Source organism: Sebastes umbrosus, chromosome 5 (assembly GCF_015220745.1).
Source record: "Sebastes umbrosus isolate fSebUmb1 chromosome 5, fSebUmb1.pri, whole genome shotgun sequence".
NCBI classification, from domain to species: Eukaryota; Metazoa; Chordata; class Actinopteri; order Perciformes; family Sebastidae; genus Sebastes; species Sebastes umbrosus.
This window is the reverse complement of record NC_051273.1, coordinates 15,164,336-15,183,303: the sequence shown is the minus strand read 5'-3', so window position 1 is coordinate 15,183,303 and position 18,968 is coordinate 15,164,336. Positions and strand designations below refer to the sequence as shown.

General features: G+C 40.7%; 2 long non-coding RNA genes across 2 annotated transcripts; one reads left to right on the top strand and one right to left on the bottom strand.

Moving 5' to 3' along the window:
• Nucleotides 1-4,355: 4,355 nt before the first annotated feature.
• LOC119488159 lies at nucleotides 4,356-14,080 on the top strand. Its single transcript, XR_005206884.1, has 3 exons — nucleotides 4,356-4,543; nucleotides 5,401-5,404; nucleotides 14,070-14,080. It is a non-coding gene; the product is annotated as an uncharacterized LOC119488159 (long non-coding RNA).
• LOC119488160 lies at nucleotides 11,020-16,564 on the bottom strand. The gene is made up of 5 exons (XR_005206885.1): nucleotides 16,332-16,564; nucleotides 13,923-14,038; nucleotides 12,984-13,142; nucleotides 12,470-12,605; nucleotides 11,020-11,185 (listed from the first exon to the last, which is right to left on the bottom strand). It is a non-coding gene; the product is annotated as an uncharacterized LOC119488160 (long non-coding RNA).
• Between the last annotated feature and the right edge of the window lie 2,404 nt (nucleotides 16,565-18,968).

Genomic DNA, 18,968 nt, shown 5'->3' with positions numbered 1-18,968 from the left:
GTCATTAGTGGCTTTCCTCTGTCTCCTCTCAACAATTATTTTTCCAGGCTGCTTCCCCTGTGGAGGGAGGCTGCATTTTACGCCGTCTTTGTTTCTGTCTCGTTCCTTCCACTGCTCTGCCCATTTCATGTCTCCCTGTCTCTTCCCCTCTCATCCAACGTCTCCAGTCCTCAACTCGACCGCCTCGCAGCTCCGAGGCATTTTTATGTAATGCAGTTTGCAGGAAGTCAGGAGTCTTGGCTGTTGTTATTCTGTGTCGGAGGCACTTTTCACCGCAAAGTTAAACAAATAGCCGCTCCACAGAGACAGACGTGCAGACGAACCTCCCTGCAGGCTCATAAAACGCTGAGACAAATCTTAGTTTGATAGACTCTCTGTCAGCAGTTGGTCTGTATTTGTTTTTGCTCTTCTGTTCAGATCTAACAGCGTACTTTGGAATGAGCCTTTAGGCTGTTTAAAGAGTTCAGCCTGGCTACTGAACAACGCCACAATTCACATTCAGGGGTTCCCAACCTTTTTGGCTTGTGACCCCTCAAAATGAAGCAGTGTCTACTTGTGACACTTGTCACTGGTTGCATATCAGTTGTGACGTTTCCTTGTCTTAAGGAAGTGGTCGGATTATTATAATTTTACCTCTGATAAGAGGCCACAAATGTGAACCTCATGGCGGCAGTAGAGGAAAAGTCAAGATCATGAAAAGTTGTTGATTAATCTTCTGGGAATCATGAATGTCTTTGAATGGCAATCCATCCAGCTGTTGTTGAGACATTTCAGTCTGGACCTAAGTGGTGGAACTGACCGACTGCTACCGCTGCATATTAAGCAAACATTAAGTACGATTTTGTGCGGCAGAAATATGTTTTTTGGCTTTGCTGTCCATTTGCAACCCCTCAAATTTATCTTGCAACCCTTTGTGGGGTTCAGGACCCCCAGGTTGCTATGCAACCTGCAATGTTTTTAAACCAGCTTGCATCCTCCTCAACCTCCTACTTTGTTCTTTTTGCAAGTGATGTTATGAAGGAATGTGCTTCGTTGCTGCTTATCTGAGTCTTGTTTCATCGCTCCTGTGCTGACACAAAGATCCTCTTGTTGAAAAGACACAAAGCGGACTCTATCTCTCCTCTTCGCTAACACCCAAGGTGATTACAGGAAGATAGTCGGCAGGAAAACATGTCTCTCAGCCAAGGCTGCTTCAAACTCTCCTTACATAACCTCCTTGGCAGGCTGGGGTATATTCTGGAAAAGAGACGTTTGTCCAAGATAAGGTAGCCTAAGGTAAAAGATAAGGTTTGAATTTTTCAGGTTGTAGCTGTTATCAGTGATAGATAAAGAGACGAGAGGTCTGTGGCCTGAAACAACTGTGTGTAGTTACTTATTTACACCAGTATCTCTTCAGACATTTCTCATGGGTTGTAAAGTGTGATATGTAAACTTGGACTGATTTCACGCTGTCTGCTTCATAGTTTTGCATCAGATGAATGAGAATCATTGTTCCTGCAGCCTGCTAAACTGATCTTCCATCTTGCATCAACAAAGGAAGTCCCTGTGTGTGGGGCGATGGTGAAAAGGCCCCCGCAGAGAGAGGTTATGCCAGGTAGAAATCAGATCAGGGGCAGGGCTATTGTTCTGCCAGGAGAGACGCCTCAGGTGAATTGAAAGGGGGAGATGGATTATAAAGGAAGTGTGCTCTGTGCTGACTCGCTCTTTGTGCTCGCAGTATTTGCATTTCGCTGTCAGCTGTAGCCCGGTGACTGTCTGGTCGTTCCAGTTTTATTCCCATGTGCCTGTGTGCTGATTACACTGCAGCAGGAAGTGCTGAATGCCACCATTGTGAGAGATCAGCCTGTTCCAGAGAAGAGTAAACACATTAGCTTCTCATGTGTGCTTTTGAGATTCATGGCGACAAATCATTTGATCACAAAACAATGTTTAGTCTAGGATTAAAGGAATAGTTTTGGGAAATATGCATATTTGCTTTCTTGAGTAGACAGGAAGATTGACTCTAATATCTGTCCTTTCAATTTGAAGCTGAAGCTACCAATATTTGGTAAAAATAGCTAATACTTGGTCAAAACTGAGTTAAGACTGGGATCTGACGTTTTGTCTTTTTTACCATACAAAAAAATATTAAACCATAGAAATGTATAATATCCAGGAATACAGCATGTAAAATTAGCTGTGACTACAAACCTGAGCTAAAAACCAAGCTGATATGCAGAGAAACAGCAAACTACACCTAGCTCACTAAACATACCATATACACTCACCGGCCACTTTATTAGGCACACCTTGCTAGTACCAGGTTGGACCCCCTTTTGCCTTCAGAACTGCCTTAATTCTTCGTAGCAGAAATTCAACAAGGTGTTGGAAACATTCCTCAGAGATTTTGGTCCATATTGACATGATAGCATCACGCAGTTGCTGCAGATTTGTCGGCTGCACATCCATGATGCGAATCTCCCGTTCCACCACATCCCAAAGGTGCTCTATTGGATTGAGATCTGGTGACTGTGGAGGCCATTGGAGTACAGTGAACTCATTGTCATGTTCAAGAAACCAGTTTGAGATGATTTGAGCTTTGTGACATGGTGCATTATCCTGCTGGAAGTAGCCATCAGGAGATTGGTACACTGTGGTCATAAAGGGATGGACATGGTCAGCAACAATGCTCAGTTAGGCTGTGGCGTTTAAACGATGCTCAATTGGTACTAAGGGGACCAAAGTGTGCCAAGAAAATATCGCCCACACCATTACACCACCACCAGCAGCCTGAACCGTTGATACAAGGCAGGATGGATCCATGCTTTCATGTTGTTTACGCCAAATTCTGACCCTACCATCTGAATGTTGCAGCTGAAATTGAGACTCATCAGACCAGGCAACGTTTTTCCAATCTTCTATTGTCCAATTTTGGTGAGCCTGTGTGAATTGTAGCCTCAGTTTCCTGTTCTTAGCTGACAGGAGTGGCACCCGGTGTGGTCTTCTGCTGCTGTAGCCCATCTGCTTCAAGGTTCCACATGTTGCGCATTCAGAGATGGTATTCTGCATACCTTGGTTGTACCGAGTGGTTATTTGAGTTACTGTTGCCTTTCTATCATCTCGAACCTCTCTGCCCATTCTCCTCTGACCTCTGACATCAACAAGGCATTTTCGTCCACACAACTGCCGGTCACTGGATATTTTCTCTTTTTCGGACCATTCTCTGTAAACCCTAGAGATGGTTGTGCGTGAAAATCCCAATAGATCAGCAGTTTTTGAAATACTCAGACCAGCCCGTCTGGCACCAACAACCATGCCACGTTCAAAGTCACTTAAATCCCCTTTCTTCCCCATTCTGATGCTCGGTTTGAACTTCAGCAAGTCCTCTTCACCACGTCTATAGATGCCTAAATGCATTGAGTTGCTGCCATGTGATTGGTTGATTAGCTATTTGTGTTAACAAGCAATTGAACAGGTGTGCCTAATAAAGTGGCCGTTGAGTGTGTATATATATATACGTATATATATATATATATATATATATATACGTATATATATATATATTGATTTAACAAACTTGTTTAAATGCAGGCTATAATAATGCTAAAAGATCTCATTTTGTCGGTAGGTAGCCTTCTGTATTTTTAAGCATTATGTAGGCTCTATGGCAATGATTTTTTGGTGGTATGATAATTAGCCTAAAAAGACATCAAATTAAGGTATTGCAACTGTCTGTCTGTTGTACAGTTTGCTGGCAGTGCTGGTTATCTTAGTTTAGCATAAAGACTGGAAGCAGAGGGAAACAGCTAGCCTGGCCCTGTCCAAATGTTAAAATAAACCCTGCCTACCAGCACTTCAAAAGCTCTCTAATTTCCACGTTGTATCTCGTTTGTTTAATTGTACAGTTTAAAAACAATGAGCTGGTTTTACTGGGATGATGTGCTGGATTGGGTTTCTCTGCACCGGGTGCAGTGTTGCCTTTGGACAGAGCCAGGCTAGCTGTTTCCAGTCTTCATGCTAAGATACCTGACAGTGCTTCATATTTACTGTGCAGAAATGAGAGCGTTGGCAATCTCCTCATCTCGTGGTGCCTTCAAATGGGGTCGTGTTTACCAGAGAAGAAGTTCATCTGAACGCCCTCCTCTTGTGATATTCACAGCCTTCTAAGTGGAAAGTTTCTGAAAGCTCAGAGTTCAAGAGTTGTGACGTGTTTGTTGACGTTGTCAGAAATGGCGGAGGCCATGGAAGTTCATTTTTTGGTGAATATTATTGTAATTTTAGTCGTATATTGTAATTCTTCAAAATTGTATATGACTGAGGAAAATGTTGATATTCCCAACCGCCTCATCTTTTTCCTCTGTCATTATGCCTTTACATTTCCTGCATTATATTACTCGCTTGCTAAATTGTTAGCGTCTCTGGCTTCTAGACGCCGACAGTAACGTTAATATTACCGTTGCTTAGCAGCGGTGTTCTTATGACTTAACCACTTGAACACCAAGCATATGTGTACACGACTTCTCATGTTGTAAACAAGAGGTCACGAGTTTCATTTGAAGGCACCGTAACTCTTGTCAAGAAAGGAAGTAAGCAGCCTATATTTCACCAAATTTTGAACTATTCCTTTATGAAACTCTTTAAAAAATGAAGTTCCCCGCTAATGGCCGCAAGGAATTCCTTGCCCATAGTCTAAATGTTTGTTCACCAACAAGGACCCACAACTTTATGCGATAATTCTCCATCTGCACAATAATTAACATTGTTAAATCAGAGTCCACAGCTTTAAGCGTTTTCCATCTGTGTTTCAGGATGCAGTATTGTTCAAGGCTGATGCAGTGTGGGAGGTCTCTGTGGCATTTTCAAAGAAGCAGAAAGAACTTTCCTCATACACACACAAACACACACATTTTTTATACCTAAAGTCAAATGCTGGTGGTGCCAAGACAAACAGCCTACTGGCAACCAGCATGGAAAACCCTCTCCATGTCAGAATGTGAAGATGTGGGCAAATCAAGTAGCTATGTTTCTCCCTGGAAAGACCCAATAGGAGCTTTGTGTAAAAGTTTCTTACCATCATCAAAGTTGTTTCTGAAAGTACATTAGGGAGCATGTGCACTGCTTTTAAGAAAATGGGCATTAGAAGTGGAAAATATACATGTGCATCTGGAGTAAAAGGGAACAAAAGGCCTGCAGGAAGCCCTTAAAACCAGGCAGTGATGTGAAGTGAATCTAAAGTGAATGAAAGGGAGCTGTAGGGTCTCACTATATCAGCTACAGATGCACTTTTGTTGATGGTGCACTTAAACCTCCCTGTATTATTTGAAGAACTCTGTGAGGATTTGTTGTCCCTTTCGAAGAATGTAGCCTGAGGTGGTGCACTTTCCTCACAGTACGAGCCTTTCAACATCATCAGAAGCAGAGAAAAGTTGCTTTCTCCGTCTAAATAAGGTGGTTTGTGTCCTTTATCTGTGTGCTCTTTGATAATTTCCTTGAGTGCTTCTGCAAGAACCACCACAACACTTTTTGTCTCTTTTTCTTGAATGTAATATTAGCTGATGAAGGAGAAAAGGCAGAATGTTTTCTCAAAAAGTCTGACAGACTCAGCACGAAATGGACAAACGGGTGAGAATAACTGCGTAGAGCTTCCTCAGCACTTCCCTCTTTCATCTTGGAAGAGTAGAGCGCAGCGGAGCTCATCGCAAGTGTGGCGCTGCTCTACAGGGGGGATCTAAACACAGCCTCTCTGATTTAGGAGCTGGAACGGAGCTGTCGCCAGCCTCCCACCAGATCTGGCAGGGTTGGATGGCTGTCTGGCCGCTGGTGATGGGGGACGGAGGGAGGGAGGGAGGGACGGAGGACAGAGGGGGGAGTGGAGACGGAAAGACGCTGCCAAAAGAGCAAAAGGCCACTAACTGCTGCAACACCAAACACCAGAATGAGACAAAGCCGGGTGGATGTGTGTGCCAGCGTGCAGAAAGAAAGAGAATTTTAATTTTATACTGCCTTTATTTAACAACTCAAAGGTACTACCATTAAACACAGACGTGTCTATACAAATTACTAGAGACAAAAACCCAACAAACAGGACAGAAGCAGTTTAGAGGCACACAACTCAGAGCCCATATGAAGCTGAATATCTCCATACTGTCCACTTTGATAATGTGCATACTCACTGCACTGGATCTGTGGAGCCAACACCCTGAATTTTAGTCTTTCTAGTTTTCCAAATGGACAACTTTGTTTACCACAACATGTACGTCCTTCCTTACAAAATATGTTGGACCAAAAATGTATAAATCAAATGAAAAACAAACTACGACACCGCAGCTTAAAAAAGTACAAAAGGGCCCTGTGACCTAAAACACTGCAAAACTAAATAATAATGACTTTGTTTGTATAGCTCTTATCTAAACACGGTTACAAAGTGCTTCACAACATACATGAGAATAAAACAAAAAAGATACAATACAGATACAATGATAAAAAACAATGGTAAGAACTAAAATAATAACGTGCCGAAAGGCAAAAACAGAACAAAAGAAGATAATGCAACACAAATTTACAAATCAGGCATCGAGAAAGGCTTTCATATAAAAATATATATTTCATGCAATGAACAGATAATGTGCTTGCAAGCCTAATGTCCAGCCTTGACCTGGGGTCAACTAGCGAGAGGAGGTTTGAGGATCCCCGATAGCTCAGTTGGTAGAGCGGGCGCCCATATAATAAGGCTGAGTCCTAACCGCGGCGGCCCGGGTTCAGAGAGGAGGCAGGGTCACGGGCGGACATGGGTCTTGGGGTATGGGGTATAACACATGCAGTGTAACTGAAGCTGCGGCCGTGCGTTGCGATTGGCTCAATTTCGGCAAGTGCAGGCCAGATTTTACTGCGCATGTGTAACACCCCCAAAGATATGATTCATGACCCAGCCTCCTTTCTAATAATAATGATAATAATAATTAAAAAAAAGCGATATAACTTGGGGTCAGATCATGTTGAGCCTTCAAAGTTATTAATAAGATCTTAAAATCAATCCTGAATTAAGAAGTTTAGCCATTTATTTAGAGATTATAGCTTTAACTTGTTACATAAACTGCAATGGTTCAATAAAGGATACATAACAAGATGATCATGTCGGCTAATCAACTTTTAACCTCTTCCAGGACGTGATTGGGTCACCTTTTAGGGTAAATCACCATCTGTCAGCCGCACGCCTGAAGCAACGTCTCTTGGAAGAGCGATTGGGGAGTTCTTAGAAAACCTCACTTCACTGATGGACAGGTATGACTGATAGCCTCATCTGGGGCAAGTTGAGCCAAGAGACCACTTCTTTTGGAAAGTCATATTTTTTATTTAAATACTGTTTATTTTAGATCCAAAGTGATTATTACCAAGGATGCACCGCATCCTGAAATATATGTACATATTTTAGTTGGAGACATTACTGTCATGACCTCACTTTAAAGACGCCTCAAGTAAAAACTGCCTCAACTCACTGGTTAGGTTAAGCTACAAAAGCACGTTAAGGTTAGAAGAAGATCGTCTTGTTCCTCAAGGCAGTGTTGACATTTTCAGTATTTATTAAAGACCATCATCTTTACCCAACCTTTACCAAGAGCTAAACCCGTCCATGAAAATGTCAATCATGCTTTAAAACAAAAGAAATACGTTGTCACAGAATATTTTGCAGGATACATTGAGTATAATAATTTTTCGACTTTGCAGATATGTTCAGTGAAAAGTCTCCTCATTATGTTGATATAAAGCTCATTTAGGTGGCATTATTGCCAGTCTAAATGTATTTTTTTTTAAAAACTATTCAGATCCTTTTACTTAAGTGACAGTAGAAATACAACAATGTAAAAATGCTCCATATTCCAAGTAAAAGTCCTGCATTTTAAAATCATACTTAAATATAAGTACAGAAGTATTGTCAGCAAATTGTACTGCAAAAAAAGCATTTTACTGTTGTAGTTGGTCAAGGTGGAGCTCATTTTAACTACTTTATGTTCTGCTGGGTAGTTTAATATATGATATATTTAAGTTGATATTAATTAAATTTTTGCATGTAAAATCTTGGGCTGCACGGTGGTGCAGTGGTTAGCACTGTCGCCTCACAGCGAGAGGGTTGCAGATTTGAGTCCTACTTGGGGCCGTTCTGTGTGGAGTTTGCAGGATCTTCCTGTGTTAGCGTGGGTTTTCTCCAGACAGTCCAAAGACATGCAGGTTAGGTTCATTGTTGACTCTAAATTGCCCGTAGGCGTTAATGTGGGCATGAATGGTTGTCTGTCTCTATGTGTCACTGTCAGCCCTGTGAGAGTCTGGCGACCTGTCCAGGGTGTACCCCGCCTTCACCCAGTGTCAGCTGGGATCGGCTCCAGCCTCCCCCGCAATCCTGAATAGGATAAGCGGTTACGGATAATGAATGAATGAATGTGAAATCTTATTATACAAAGTAAGCAGTGACTAAAACGCTGAAATAAACATACAATATAAATAAAGACTGCAGCCACACTCCGCTAGGTGTGATGTTCAGTTGGAGGAGCGACCAGTTCCAGATTAAATGATTCAGTGTTATCTGGCAAGAGAGAAACACACTGTAGAGCGCCTCTGATTCACCTCTCGACTTTATCCCCAGTGAAAAGCTTTCAGTCGTCTGCTGTGGTTCTCATCACCTCTGAGGAAGAAACTTACGCAACAGAGGAGAAACTATTTGCCAACCCAGTGTAATCACTCTTGGGCGTGCACACACAGGTACAACACATTGTAAACAGACACCCAAACAAACATGCATCTTTTTCTCTTTCTTTTTTTTTTATCCGTGGGTCTTATTTCAGACCATTAACATGTCAACATTCTTGGCAGAGTGTTAAAGCGCATTAAAAGGTTCATAAAATATTAGAAAAATGTCTGGGGGGAGTCATCAGAATTAAATATAAATTGTACAAGACAAATAATAATTTGACACAAGCTCCGATGAAAGCTCTGTCATCTGCTGTTGATTGCACAAGAACCTGTTCCACCACAAACAAAGGAAGACTGCACTATTGTTCAAATGCAGCAACTCTCTTCCTGCTCCATCTCTGTTCATCATATCTGCTACCCCTCCTCTCTCTCTATCTGTCTTTTAATTATCCTTCCCTCGGCCCTGTGGGAAACGGCATCTGTCAGCCAATCGGAGCACAACGGTCGGGCCATTGCCTTCTTTGAAAATGACAACAAACTCCACTTCAGTTCAGTTACAACTCTGAACACTACACCCAGCAATAACCAGCTTTTCACTGCAGCCGTATCATAAATCATTCAATGTTTTGGTCTTGCTTGCAAGTATTTGCAGTGACCGACCTCTGCTGACCCGTTCCCCTTCACTGATATCTCATTTTTGTGTATCAAAAGCACACTGAGACTCTTTGGGGAATTTGAGGAATCTGAGATGAGAGATGCTGGTCACGGTGTGGCCACATGGCACCCCTTGTTCAATCAGGGCTGCACTCGTTTTTATGCCTCTCTATGTGTGCGTGCATGCATGAGAGTGTATGTTAATACAGCGTGTGTCTGCTTCATTAGTTTTGTATAAGCCCCCGCTCTCCGTTCTGAATGAGGAGGGAGGATGACACACGTCAGCCCCAGACAGAGACAGATGCTGCTGACACGTCCGAGTATCTCTCTATTGTATTATTCATCCTCAGTGTCACATCTCATCCGAAGTGGTCAGCCGGACACGGTGCAACAGAAGGGGTCGCCTAAAACACACACAAACACACACATGCATGTGGCTTATTTTCACAATTCTGTTTGGTGTGTCTTTCCGTGTGCCAGAGGGCGGGTTTACAGCTGCCACACTCCAGCTTCTCATCAGGCTGTGGATGATGCTTTTGAAGTTTGTTTTTTTTCCTCTCTCTCCAAGCGGAAAGGGCTTTTGATTGGAGAAGCAAGGGGGTTTTGTAGCTGTGTGTGTGTGTGTGTGTGTGTGTAAATGTGTCACCTCAAGCAACATATCAAACCCCTCCATGCTACCCCAACCTTCAGCAACCCCCTCCTTGAGCCTCACTCCAACCCAACTGGGAATTAATCTCTGTTTTATTAATGAGAGTCAGAGGAAGTGTCAATTATATATATAAAATAAATCTCCTGCAAAAACACAAAGGGCTTTGCTGCGTCTTTGTGACAAAGAGGAAGAGACATTTTATACCAAATGAGTCCAAGTATGCCAGGCTTGCCTGGAATGTCCGCTGGCTCGTCTCTGCTCTGCCCACAGTTGTTACTCATTGGCCATGGTCAGTGGATGAAGCCTTTGTGTCCTTTTCCTGTGAATGAAACTGTCCTCGTGTTGACTTTGTGACATGATGGGAGTCACAATGGCTATTCTACCAGGGTGCATATTTCAGATGGTCCTCCCACCTCTGTTTGTAAGGTGGAGAAAAACGTGGGAGGGGAGAGGCATCTTAAAAATGCTATTTGTCGGAGACGCATGCAACTACACATTCATGAAATCGTGAGCAGAGGTGCGAGAAGTACTGACTTTTTTCTGACTTTTTCTTGACGTAATATACTAAAACTTTATTATTACTTTTTTGACATACTATACTATGACTTTTTAATTACTTTTTTAGACACACTAACTATACTCTGAAATTTTGTTTTATGGCTTTTATGACATACTATAGTGTGTTTTTTTTTAGGATAAACTATACTATGACCTTTATTTATGACTTTTTTTCAACATACAATACTATGACATTTTTGCCATACTATACTATTACTTTTTTTTTACTTTTTATGGCATACTAAATTATGACTTTTTTGAAATTTTATTATGACATACCAGACTATGACTTTTAAACATTTTATGACATACTACACTGACATTTTTAAAAAAAGTCACTGCTCACTGTCTTATTCTACCCACTTGAAGTTAACACATGAAATGCCTCATGGGAAACATTCGGACCATCAATCTGCTTTATTCTTCTAAGCTTACCTCTCTTTTTTGCTGAGCGAAAAAAAGACTAAAGCCTTAGAGTCTATCTTGGTAATGGAACTACATAGTGTACAGGTCAACAAATATAGTTTGTTACGACGGTGTCTACATTACTCCTTTACCTGTGCATTAGCCTCTTCTCTGTTTGAATCCTCATGAGAATCATCAGATCTTTAGGGAACGTCTCGGTCTCTACTGCACAGCAGAAGCCCGCTTGTATGTCACCTGGAATTCAGATAAAAAACAAGAATGCATTAAGAGCTGATAGTACTCATGTATGTGCATAGCATGGTCTTTTCTAGTTCAAACAGACACGGTCCGTATGGAATAAAATATATCTGTTGAAAATATCAATTCTCTTTGGCGTCAGGGCTCCACTCTCATTACTCCCTGAACACCTGAATTACACAAATGAGCATGACAGCAGAGTAGCTCAGGGAGTGATGAACTCTCTTAACCAGCTCACCCCTGGGATAGAAGAGATGGAGCTGGATGCTGGGGAGGTGGTGAGAGCATAGCTCAGCGAGAGTCAATGCAATCGCAGTGATTTTACACACAAAACTAGGCTACATAGAAACTAAAATACTTGGTAATAGATGCACATAGTATTAGAAGATATTGAAAACTATTGACACTCTGTTCTGCAATTCTTTAATGCTATTTATCTTTGATTTCTACAACCGATGATAATTTCAGCAGCTGTGCACACAGTCGCTTCCCTAAACTTTGACATATGAACATTTAAAGAGCTTACTTCCCCAAACCAAGGGAGGAGGGAAGAGAACATTTGTGGTTATAATGTAACGGCAACATGACAACTTTTTTTCTTTCTCCTAACATTAGGTATACTGGAGAACCCATGGGGGTGATAGAAACACACCTGTCCAGAGACAAACAGCCCCCTACCAGCAAAGAAGAGTGCTGACATGATTGAACATTACTTCAACAACTGCACAATTATTGGTGATATCCAGATAAATGTTAATATTACCCCGAGCTTTATGCATGTTTTCCGCTGCTCTATGTGTTGCCATTGCAACCATTCAGCTAAATGTCGCTGAAGGACTACATTGTTTGGCGGAAGAATGATTACTTGTTATTAATAAATGATTGCATTTTTTTGTTGCTGGGTGTATATCTTATGAAAGCTTTCCAGGTATATGTAGTAACTGTTTTTAAAAGCAATAAGCCACTTGAGGCCATGATTTACAATGATTTTACAACTGCTGTAAAATAGTTGTAAATCATGGCCTCTTGTGGTTTATTGCTTAAATATCTATCTTTGGCGTCAGGGCTCCACTCTCATCCCTCCTTGAAAGCATAGCTGTCTCAACAACTCTGACAACATAAAAGAGGCCGCAATGGACCACATTCAAATACACATTTTAAACTTGCAACGTCGACTGAAAAACCCTAAAACTAGCTGTACTAGTCGGCACATTTTTAGACACTTAAAAAATACAAAATTCTCAAAAAATGCATCAGTATGCCTCATCTAAGCAACCCAACCTTTTAACACCATGGCCATTTTGAATTGCAATCGTTGAAGTTGATTTCAGTTCTTGCTTCTGGCCTGCTGTTTAGTATGATGCAGTTCGGAGATTTGTGTTTCTCATTCACTCCATCTTCTCCGGATGCATCGATACTAAAAGGTATAAGAAAACTACCCATTAAACATTGTACTACTTAAATATCAAATTTCATAGTGTATAAATCTTCACAGTTTTATTGTAAGAGACATTTCAAATACATAGCACATTGTCTCTAACAGTACGACGTGTGATGAGAGAAAGGCCTGATCCAGATAAAGCTCTTTTCATTAGTCTAAAATGTCAAGACTTATCAGTGATAGATAAAGTTACAAACCAAAACTGATTCACTGGAATTAAATGTTGTGATCCACCTAGCATGTATGATTAAAAGATTGCTCCTGATTGCATTCATTCATCAACAATTCAAACCTTTGTTTCAGGTCTTATTTACAATTTCCCTGATCTCTGATCTCTACAAAACATGTACGTACCACCAGTGACGTTTCTGCCATTCAAACTCAAACAGAAATGTACTCCGTGTCTCTGAGTAGTGTCTTGACCGGCATTCTTCCACTGATACGAATTCTCCCCTGGACTCCAAGACAAAAGCATCTGGTTCGATGGGCTGCAGACAGCAAACACTCCTCTTCCTATGAGGACACATAATTAAATATACATTCAATTAGAAGAAACATTCAGTCGTCTTAACCTTTCACATACAGCATGACCCACTGCTTGTAAATTACATGTGGTATTACCATAACAAAATGATGTTACAGCCTACTGCCTTTAAAACCAACAAATCTTTCTTTTTATTATTATTAATTCTTTTGTTAATTTTATTTCAATTTTGAATGTTGAAGTTGTTTTCGCTAGTGTACTTAATGAGTTCTTCTCTAAGCTCAACTGCTTAAAAAATTGGTTTATAAACTATTGTAATTACGAATTGTAAATTGCATATATGAAAATAACCTTGAAAAAAGGGAAAAAATAAAGTATAAAAAAAAATAAAACCAACGTAAGCTGGAGCTAGAGACGCAGTGTAATAATACATTGTGGCCGATTTCATAGCCCTTTTGGAAATATCAATACAGCCTTTTATCATTTTCCAAATAAAAAGATAGGCATTTATAATTCATATAGACAGGCAATATGCCATTGAAAGAAATGTGGAGTACTTAAGTTAAATTTCACCTGTGTTTACTGTAAATATTTATATATAAGCCAGGCGTACATAGACTTGCCTATACCTGAATGCATTGGAATTTACAAAACCAGGAAGCAGCTTAAAGGCAGTTTTTTTGCCAACAGATATCCGTTTCTGACATGTAGCCAAAATATTTGTTTATTCCATGACTATGTAAATGAATAGTACTGAGAAATGCAGTTGTGTAATATGCTGCCCCCAAAAGAACCTGACGTCCATGTACCTTTGTTATGATCAATAAATCTTTCCATAAACCTTGGCTTGTCCCTCGACGAAAGAATATATGACGTTGCATCATCAGCAGGCCGTATCCTTGTCTTCCTTTTGAACATTATGGCTCTGTGAAAATAATGTTTAAATCATTACACAGGTATCCAACAAGAGAAAACATCGTCAATAATTAATCAACCAATTTTTATATTCAAGGGTTTATGATCTACGTGGCGCAGTCAACAGAATCACAACCAAGTTATGTATCTTTTTTCAAGGCAACCTAGGCTTATTAGAATACGCATGCTGCAGTGATGTCCCATGAATATATAAATAGTTATATGACCATAAGAGTGATTGAGCTGAGTGATACTGCCTTTCTTCTGACATCACTTCTGGTCCATTTCCATGTCAAGAAGCCAAATAAAATGCATGGTAAAATCATTCATTATTCTCATTATATCAGGTGCTGCTCTAATAGTATCTCTATCGATAGGAGGATGGTACAGGGGCCGGAGTGGGACTCATTTGCAGCTCGGGACTTTCATGCCTCAGACCAGGCCACTTTAGTTCCCAACCTATTATACTGGAGATATAGGCTACTGTATAATTTACTATGTAGGCTTAAGTCCACTATAGTTCACCATTCTTTCCAACCTTGTAATTTACAGTGTATTTTTCTAGATCATCACTTTAAGTGTAGTTTCACAACTTTAGTTACAAACAACTATGAAAAGATAAATGATGTAGTAGCCCTTGGCATCAATAATCACAGCAGAGAGCTTCTAACAGGTGCAATCATTATAATCTTCTGGGATTATGATGAGCAGCATGACCAGCATTACTTCTCTAGCACTGTGAAAACTAAAAATAAACACACAAATGCCTTCTTATTAAGCATTTCACTTAACACAAGGTTGTAAACAAATCCTCGACATTTATAGTGCATTTGCGTTTAGCCTGCGTACTTATACACTGAGCATTAAATTCAAAATAACAACACACATACTTCGTAATAATGAATAATTAATTGCTGCTCAATTAGCAAAGGCAACTTTTTTTCTGATACCAGAGAATAAAACACAGTAACCTTTAACAACACTGCATGGAAACATTATACAGCCTTTGAAATTCTTTACAGTTTATACATAGAGCCAAGTATTGCAATACTTGGGTAAACTGTACAGATCTACAGCACATAGATACGCTGAACTTAAGATGAAGGAAGTTCACAAACAGTGTGTATAAATATTGATACATACCCGCACAGTATTAAAGACTGAATAACACTAAAACTCTAATGTATTCTGCTATAACAGAGGTTTTGTGAAGCCAGTGAGATCCTGCCATTCGGGTATACAGGTTTCCAGTAACCTAAAGTGACAGCATAAATTATCTATTTATAAAATTATAGTGTTTACCAGCACTGCCACCAGCCCTTGCAACCCAACAACCAGCCCAGCACACCAAGAATGTTTCAGTGGGTCCTTGAGAAGGATGTTACTAGAATTAAAGAACAGAATATATTTTTGGAGCGTCGGTGGGATACTTTGAGTCAGGGTGAAGATTGGAGTCAAACAAAATTAATAAATAAATAATGTGGATAAAGATCAACTAAAGGGATGTAAATATGTCCTTTTTTTGTCAATATAATAGAATTGATAATTGTGTAAGCGAATGTATCCAAGTGGATATGTATATGTACAGTATATACTGTATGTATATGTATCTATATATGAGGTTGGTTGTATGTATATGAACTTATCTCTTGACACTGCACTATTACAATGGGTAGTTTTTTTTGTTTATATATGTTGCTCCTGCTGTCTGTATGTCCCTTTACAAGTATGTGTATGTATTCCTTTAATCTTAAATAAAACAAATCATCCACTCCATGCTGATGGGGTCAATCCAATGCACAATGTGTTTGAGATCAGAGCTGCCACAGTCAGGAACACAGCCTCTGATTGGTTGACAGACTCAGCCCAAGGCTAATAGACTGCTAACAACAACACCTGTTTTCAGCAGGATACCCTCGACCTGATTAGAGTTAAAAAAGTAACGAGATTACTTGAAAACCTTGAATTGAAAAACGACTCATTGAAATCAGTTGATATAAAACATTACACAATAAAACTGTTTGTGTTACACATGCACCAAAACCCTGATTATGGTAAATTATGTACATAATGTCTACATGGTCCCGCTACAGTCATAAACTGGCCAGTGGTATCCAGGTGAAACCATTAAAATATGTTGAGAAATATAAACGTTTTAGTGCTTTTTATCCAGAAATTAGCAGCTAAATTAGCAGCTAGTGATCTGTATAAAATGGTATTTTATTAATCCCCAAGGAGAACTTGTTTCCGAGGAATAAACAATATCAAATGAACAAAGTCAAATAAACCTACTTTTAGCTCACAGGAGTTGTTGAATTGGTTGGTGGCCTACAGGGCACATGGACACAGCATGGCTCTGAGTAGATCACTATCTGGCAAGAAGAACCATCTTCTTCTTCATGGTTTTAATGCTGGTTGGCATCCAGACTGTTGCATTAGCGCCAACTAGCGATACTGGTCTTATACTGCACTATCACCCTCAGTTCCCACTCTGCTACAACTTCTCTGTTTTCTAGGTGTAGGACAACATCTGTTGCAAACTTCCCCAGAACAGAACCTCCCACGACAACACCCAGAAATCTCTTCTGCATTTATGTTGATGACCCTTTTCTCAGACTTCCTCTCTATTCCAGCAGAACATTTAACTAGAAGTGCACTCGGAGAGCGCAGACCTCCGCCAAGGCAGGTTACATGTTTCATGAAAGCTGGCAGGAGGAGAGAGAGCTGGGTGGTCATTAACGCCTCATCAGTTACACTGCACATGTCTTAAAACCTGTGGTGTTAATGCACAGGCTGAGCAGAGTTATTAAAAAAAATCCCGAAGCTGGATCATGATCCTACGATGGAGTATTACGGCCACATTGAGGAAAAAACAAATCTGAGATTTCGAGAATAAAGTCGTAATATTATGAGAATAAAGTCGTAATATTACGAGAATAAAGTCATAACTTTACATGAAAAAAAGTCGGAATATTAGGAAAACATACCAGCAACCAACAAAACGGGCGAGAGGACATAGCAGCATGAGACTTTATTCTCGTAATATTATGACTTTATTCTCGAAATCTCCGATTTTTTTTTCCTCAATGTGGCCCTAATACTCCGTCACATGATCCAGATCACCACCAAAATCTTTTTATTTTTTTAATTTTATTTTGAAAACATAACCTCCTTCCTAGGCCTTCGGCCTTGGCGGAGGTAATTATCATTGCCAAAAACTTCACCTGGTCCCTACAAATGTAAATTCCTTGTGCATCCTGTTTGTCTCACACCATACCTTCTGTGCATTCCAGTACCCATACTACCATACCATTTAGTATGCCAGAAAAATATTTAGTAGGCTATGTCCCAATACATAGTATGTCAAGTGCAGTATGCCAAAAATAGCAGGATATCCTACTACATCCGGTTGCATTTTGCAGTATGCAAGCCAGCATGCTTTTCTGGCTATTCTGACCCACAATCCTCTGCGCTACTTTGTCACCTTGTGGGACAAGTGAAAAAAAAAAGCAAGAGGCATGTAATGGGAGGCTCCTGAGCTAGTTTAAATCAAAATCGGTGTGGGTCCCATCTTTATGGGCCCACGAGGCCCCATGCCGTTTGTGGGCTTCTGGTCATTGGACCCAATCAAGTCAGAAGAACAAGTGCACACACACGCAAACACATACATAAAGAGACAGGCATGTACACAGTGCAGCCACAAATAGGCTTCTCCACCGAATATACAGTACATGTTATTGCTCATATTCCTATCTGGTGGTTGCAATGATCCAAATGATCTCTTAATAATGACCTGGCAGGTCAGATGCTCTCTAAAATGTGGAGTTAACAAACAATATGAATGATTCAGTAGACTGTACTTCTTTTGGTAAAGGCAGTTTTTTGCAGATCTGTCAGATCAGATCTGTTTCTGCCATAAGGCACATATTGATCTGCCCTTCGGCTGTAAGGGGTTCCTGAGCCGGCCTGCAGGGGCATTTTCCCGGCCCCCTGGGGAAGGTGAGAGGAGGTCGATTCTGGACTCATCAAGGCGTCTTTGTCCCCATCCGGTGCAGGCGGAGTCCCCAGCTGGGGGTCTCAGGCCAGCAGACACACACACCAATATTTGGGTGGAGAGGCAGAGTGCAACGTCCCTGTCGGTTCCACCTCGCTGCCTCCTTTCTTATGGGTTAACAAGAAGCTGTAACTGCTCTTCCCCCCACCTCACACACACGCACGCACAAACACACCACCAATGACACACATGCGCATGAAGCATAAATTCACACAGTATGCACACAAAAACCACACACACATGCACAGAGACCCCACGTATCGTTCAATCCAGGGTCCAGATTGTTATGGCAGTTTGTCCTCTTTCTTCTCCATCCTCCCTTTTGTTTTGGCGGTCTCTGAGGTTCTTTTGTCTCCGGCCGACTTTCAAATGTCTATTTATTTATTCGCCATGGTTTAATTGTGTTGTCGGCGAGATCTGTTTGAAATCGCTCAGTTTGCACATTTTGCATGACAATAGGAGCCATTGACCGGCTTGCTCATCCTGCTGTCCAGTGCCAGGTCCTCTTTTCAGAGAGCGGCGTTTCATCTTTTTATGCTCGTCTGCATTGTATTTAAAAATCCATAAATTAACCTTTGATGAATAATTGTACCCATCCTGTGGCACAAACATGTCCACATGCTTGACTGGACGTACATGATGTCATGGCTGCAGAAGGGGACGTTTTGGAGCCGCCTCTTGTTTACATCCAATTAACAGCAACCTTTGAAGTCTTTTCGGTTGGCTTTGAAAAGATTTAACAATGGCGTTGTTGCATTATGTCAGTCCACTGTTTGTTTTAGGGCATCCCCTAAAGATTTTATGTCATTTGTTACACAAATCATAATTTATAGAATTAGGTTGGTGTATGTATGTATATGGAGCTGAGAGCCTTTCTAGTGGAATA